The sequence below is a fragment of the Siphateles boraxobius genome, unplaced genomic scaffold (genome assembly GCF_051911475.1).
Source record: "Siphateles boraxobius isolate OS27281-9 unplaced genomic scaffold, OSU_SipBor_1 51, whole genome shotgun sequence".
Classification (NCBI taxonomy): Eukaryota; Metazoa; Chordata; class Actinopteri; order Cypriniformes; family Leuciscidae; genus Siphateles; species Siphateles boraxobius.
This window is the reverse complement of record NW_027509153.1, coordinates 1,152,513-1,158,512: the sequence shown is the minus strand read 5'-3', so window position 1 is coordinate 1,158,512 and position 6,000 is coordinate 1,152,513. Positions and strand designations below refer to the sequence as shown.

Here is a 6,000-nt window from a genome sequence, read left to right as displayed (position 1 = left end):
AAAGAATTTGCTTATTTACTTTTACTTTCATATAACACAATATTTCATCAGTACACTGCACCAATATAACATTTGTATTTAAAAAGATAATTTGTCCATTTTGTTATTCTTGTGACAGACATTCTTCATATTAGTTACTATTTAATGGGTTGCATCTTTGTTCGTTGCATAATAATGCAAATAACATTTTTTTTTAATGAAAGAATATCAAAAAACAACAAACAAATTACATATGTATATTTTATAAACACTGGAACAGTATGCATTAAAAAATTTAGCTTATTTACTTTTACTTTATTATAACAATATTTTATCAGTACACTGCAACAATATAACATTTGTATATAAAAAATATAATTTGTACATTTTGTTATTCTTGTGAAACATTTTACAGCATATAAGTTACTAATTAATGATTTGCATCTTTGTTCATTGCATAATAATGCAAATAACATTATTTTTCATGATAGAATATCAAAAAACACAACAAACAAATTAAATATGTATATTTTATTAAAACGGGAACAGTATGCATTCAAAAATAATGATTATTTATTCAAATAATAAATATTACAAAAAGTTGTCTTTAGCTGGATTCGAACCCCGGTCTTGGTGCACACCTGCAATAGAAAACAGTGTGATATAAATGCGTGATTTTCACACACGAAGAAACCGGAAAATGTATCATAAGATCTATGCTAATGAAGGCATATCTTTGAACATCAAATTTCAGCCTTTCTTTTCTTCGTTTTTTCTTTCTCCTCTTCCCCCTCTCTTTTTCTTCCTTCCCCTTTTCTTCCCTTCTTCCCCACCTTTGTTGGACTATTGTTCCCCAGCTTGAACGCAGCGCCTTAGACCGCTCGGCCATCCTGACATGACAACCAGTGGTGAGCAGCATTTTTGCACCTACACGGAATGGCAGATGATCTAGAATCTAGGCCTTCACCGCTCACACGAGTCAGAGCACATGCCTCGTTGGCGCAGTTAGGCAGCGCGTCAGTCTCATAATCTGAAGGTCGTGAGTTCGAGCCTCACACGGGGCAGAATGGTTCTTTTTGATACACGGGACCGTGTAAATAAAGGAGCTGCTTTCTGTATTCCCTTTTATGTCTTTGTCCATTTCTTCATATGCACTGTAATTGAAATCCAGTGTTTTTTTAAGACTAATGTTGAACAAATGCAGTAATAGTATTACTCTCATATTCATGTCATATGTGCTAATGTTGTTACAATGTTTTGTTAAGGCTTACATCATTCTTTCATTCTAATGGCATGTCTTGTTAATGCTAATGTAATGTTTTACATGACATTCATTGAATCTTGTGTCATGACACTCCACCCCATGCCCCCAAACCCATGACATTTCATTCCAAGAAATTTCCAAGAATCCTTGCCATGAAATTCTACTGCATCTTCTTCCGGTAAACATCACAACATGTCATTTCGTGAAATTCAGTTGAATCCGATTCAATCAACATGTCAATTTTTTCTGAAATGTCAGTGTTACTTTAATGTTTGGTTAATTCTAGCATGAACTGAATTGCAGTGCTTTGTCAACATTACTGCATTTCTGGATAAACTTGCCAGAGGGTTAAAGAACCTAGCTTGAGCCCGCAGCCAAAGGTTAGGTTTGTCAGAAGTGGGATTTGAACCCACGCCTCCAGGGGAGACTGCGACCTGAACGCGCCAGCTGCCGAAGGATAGTCCGTCAAAATGGGGATAATGTTGAACAATGTTGAACGCCACAGCCAATCACGTCGACGCGCTATAACATTTGCAGCCAATTAGAGAGCGCCATTCTCGACATTATAACATTTGCAGCCAATCAGAGAGCGCCATTCTTGACTTTTTCCTTATCATTTTCGACATTTGACCAATCAGAGTACAAGGAAATGTCGATGGCACGTTTACGCTTAGCACCGCTAGGAGGAGGAGTCAGGAAGCTAGCCGAGTGTCAATCAAGTTGCCGAACTGAGCCGAAGGTGTACGAAGTAATGACATATCCTGAGGGGCGTGTCAGAGGTCAAAAAGTTCAGACGTCGAGCATCACTGTCACGGAGGTCAGGCATCATCATTTTAACGGAGGACTGCGAAACTTATTTTTCGGTAACTTTAACTGTATTTTCGGACAATGTAATTTTATATTTGTATATAATTGTATATATTATAATTGTAAATATCGTGTGTGCCTTTTTTAAAGAAATAATTTGTATTATAGTAGTTTTGTTCAAAACGATATAACCTAACCGTTAGCCCCCCAACAAAAAAATGTCTGGCAAAAAATCCCATAAAGCCATGTCAGATACTGACTGGATTGCAAGGCTAAAAAAGTTTGCCAGCACAGGAGTTTGGCCATCAAATGAGGGTAACAGGCCAGCTCCTCGACAGAAAAAGTGGCATGACGTGTACCAAAGGGTGAGTGTGCTTTTGTCACCTTTGCATGATGTAATAATTGTAATCCTAATCATTTAATTCAATGTCATCATTATTTATAGATATGTATGTAGATAATGTTGCAGGTATTTGAGATTTATGTTTATTTATGTAAAAAAAAAAACCTTTTTTTTGCACTGGGAGATTCAGAGATTTGAGGCAGTGGGGGTGGGGATGTTGAGTGAATGGATGTTTTTTTGAAGGTGTGAAATGTTCCTCTCTTGTTCTTTTAAAGGAGGATACAAACTTTACTCACTCTTTATCTCTAATTTTACAGTTTGTATCTCCCCTTCAAAGAACATGAATAAAAATAAATGACAGACTACAATAAATTAATGTGGCATTCATACTGATAAGTTAGAAATGCATGTATTCTATGTTATATGTGTGATAATGTTTACAGATTGAAAGATGTCCGATGCAGTCTCGCGGCCAGACAACCTTGCTCGGAGCGGTCCCAAAGTGCATATGTGGTTTTCACACTCAAAGGGTAACAATGTAAAGATGTAACTTGTATTTTTTTTATATATGTATAATTTACTGAACAAATTCTTCTCATTCAACAATTATTGTAGCCTATGTATTTTTGTGGTTGTCTTAAGCAGGCCACAGCCTCTATTGGACAAGCACCAAGGGTTGTTGAACAACAGTCTGCCACTACTGGACCAGCACAGGAGGTCATGGCGCAGAGTCAGCGTCAGCTCCCACCCCAGCCTACTTCTAAAATTATACCAAGTTTGTCAAAGGTAATAACATTTTTTTTATATATATATAATTGCAGTTTTAATATACGTTTAGTATAAAGGTTTAAGTTCAGTGGAAATGGCTGGTATGTTTTTACACCTACCTGCCAGCTGTGACACCTTGTACAGGGGCGGCTGTAGTCTGCTTATTGGTCAGTTTCACTGTCTCAGGTTGGTTTAGATCAAGTAAAATGGTGAAAGAACAATGTAACCTATGTGATCTCTCTTTCTTCTCTGGGCTCTGCTCTTGCATTCTCCTCTTCCTCTCTAATTGGGCTTTGCCATTATGGGTTAAAGGACACTCGCGTCCTTCATGGCATCTCTCTTGATTTTTCCAACTGGCTACTGAAGCTACGTCTTTCATTCTGTATTTCTCAGGTAACATTCCACTTATGCACAATTAATTATACACGTATTATTAATTAAGTCATCATGAATCTGCTTTGTTGCAATTTCAAGGGTAACCTTCATTACTGTTAATAAACGCTTTCTCTTACAAACTATGTGCAAACTATTTTTGATTTTAAGTCATTTTTAAAAGGTACTTGTTAAATTACTATATACTCACATTCTAGCAATACCTTCCCACACATTTTTCTATTCTAACTGTGCTTATTTCAATCTGTATAAGTAGTAGAGTGTGGTAATACACAGACAAAAAAATAAGTTAAAGAAAGAAAGCAGGTCCTTTAGTTATATAATGAATGATAGGATCAATAGATATTTTCTCATTTTACATTTTATTATATTTTTGGCCAATGTGCTGTTACAATTCAATTTGTCTTTTCATTGAAATTGTTTTGCCCTTTTTTAGTTTACCAAACCAAGATTTGGTGGGTCCCACATTGCTGCTGCAAAGCCAAATCTGAGTGTGGCTAGGAGACCATCTCAGGCTGTTGACCAACCCAGCGCAGCAGTGTCCAGTGCCCCTACACCAAGCACCACTGTCTCTGTAAGTACTGGCATAATCCACATTGCATTCTAAGACACATTCCACATCTGTGCACTTTTTAGAAACTTGCATTCTAAGATACATTCCACATCTGTGCACTTTTTAGAAACATATTTTGTATTCCAGGAAACATCTCAGGCTGTTGACCAACCCAGCGCAGCAGTGTCCAGTGCCCCTACACCAAGCACCACTGTCTCTGTAAGTACTGGCATAATCCACATTGCATTCTAAGACACATTCCACATCTGTGCACTTTTTAGAAACATATTTTGTATTCCAGGAAACATCTCAGGCTGTTGACCAACCCAGCGCAGCAGTGTCCAGTGCCCCTACACCAAGCACCACTGTCTCTGTAAGTACTGGCATAATCCAGATTGCATTCTAAGACACATTCCACATCTGTGCACTTTTTAGAAATATATTTTGTATGCAGGAAATCTTATCATAATGAATTAAGAGCAATAATATACAGTTTTCACACAATATGCAGTCAGTGAACACATTTCCACAATGCTTACATTTTCTTAACAGACAAGCTATACCTCCCAACAAAATTATGGATTGTTTTTGTAGTATTTACAAATGTTAACACACACCACCCCACAATAGCAAAAACAATATTCCAAACCTTAGATACAGTATAAAAACCTCGGCTTCTTCAATGATATCAGTTCAAAAACAATATATCTCAGCTGATAATAAACAAACAATTGAATAATTGACACACACCTGATTTATGTTGGGTAAATTGGGCCAACCATAGCTGATTCCAGTCTGGCTTAGACTCAGTGGCAGGGGTTATTTTTTTCTGTTACATTGACACTTATACATTAAAAGGAGGACTTTGAGGAGTGATGTTTTTGGAAACAGAAAAAGACAAACACTGTAAAGTCTGGACGAGGAAGAGTAAGAGCAAGGGGCCCAGGGAGAAGAGCAGGCCCAGTGAGAGGTGCAGTGAGAGGTGCAGTGAGATGTGCAGTGAGATGTGTAGTGAGATGTGCAGTGAGATGTGCAGTGAGATGTGCAGTGAGAGGTGCAGTGAGATGTGCAGTGAGATGTGCAGTGAGAGGTGCAATGAGAGGTGCAGTGAGAGGTGCAGTGAGATGTGCAGTGAGAGGTGCAGTGAGATGTGCAGTGAGAGGTGCAGTGAGATGTGCAGTGACAGATGCAGTGAGAGATGCAGTGAGATGTGCAGTGAGAGGTGCAGTGAGATGTGCAGTGACAGATGCAGTGAGAGATGCAGTGAGATGTGCAGTGAGAGGTGCAGTGAGATGTGCAGTGAGATGTGCAGTGAGATGTGCAGTGAGAGGTGCAGTGAGATGTGCAGTGAGAGGTGCAGTGAGAGGTGCAGTGAGAGGTGCAGTGAGATGTGCAGTGAGAGGTGCGGTGAGATGTGCAGATAGAGGTGCAGTGAGATGTGCAGTGAGATGTGCAGTGAGAGATGCAGTGAGATGTGCGAGAGGTGCAGTGAGATGTGCAGTGAGATGTGCAGTGAGAGGTGCAGTGAGATGTGCAGTGAGAGGTGCAGTGAGAGATGAGAGGTGCAGTGAGAGGAGCAGGGCCAGGGAGAAGAGCAGGCCTAAGGACTTCCAAAGGCTGCAAGAACAGTAGTCAGTGATGAAATTCGTGCCACTCTCATTGACCATGTAATCAACCACGGTCTTTCGCTAAGAGAGGCTGGTAAACAGTAAAGGGAAAAAAAACTGATTTGCTTTTTACTGGAATACTGTACATGTGGACATACAGTTCCCAACCAATACATTTAGTGTAAAAATGGTGGATTGCATGTTTTGTATGCAAATACCTGTAAAACTGAAACACAAAAGTCTATGAAGTTTTTGTAATACAATAGCCAGTATTTTGAAACCCTAG

At 38.8% G+C, this 6,000-nt stretch overlaps 1 non-coding gene across 1 annotated transcript; it reads left to right on the top strand.

Annotated features, from left to right (window-relative positions):
- Positions 1-969: 969 nt before the first annotated feature.
- trnam-cau (transfer RNA methionine (anticodon CAU)) lies at positions 970-1,043 on the top strand. The gene has a single exon. It is a non-coding gene; the product is annotated as a tRNA-Met (tRNA).
- The last annotated feature ends 4,957 nt before the right edge of the window (positions 1,044-6,000 follow it).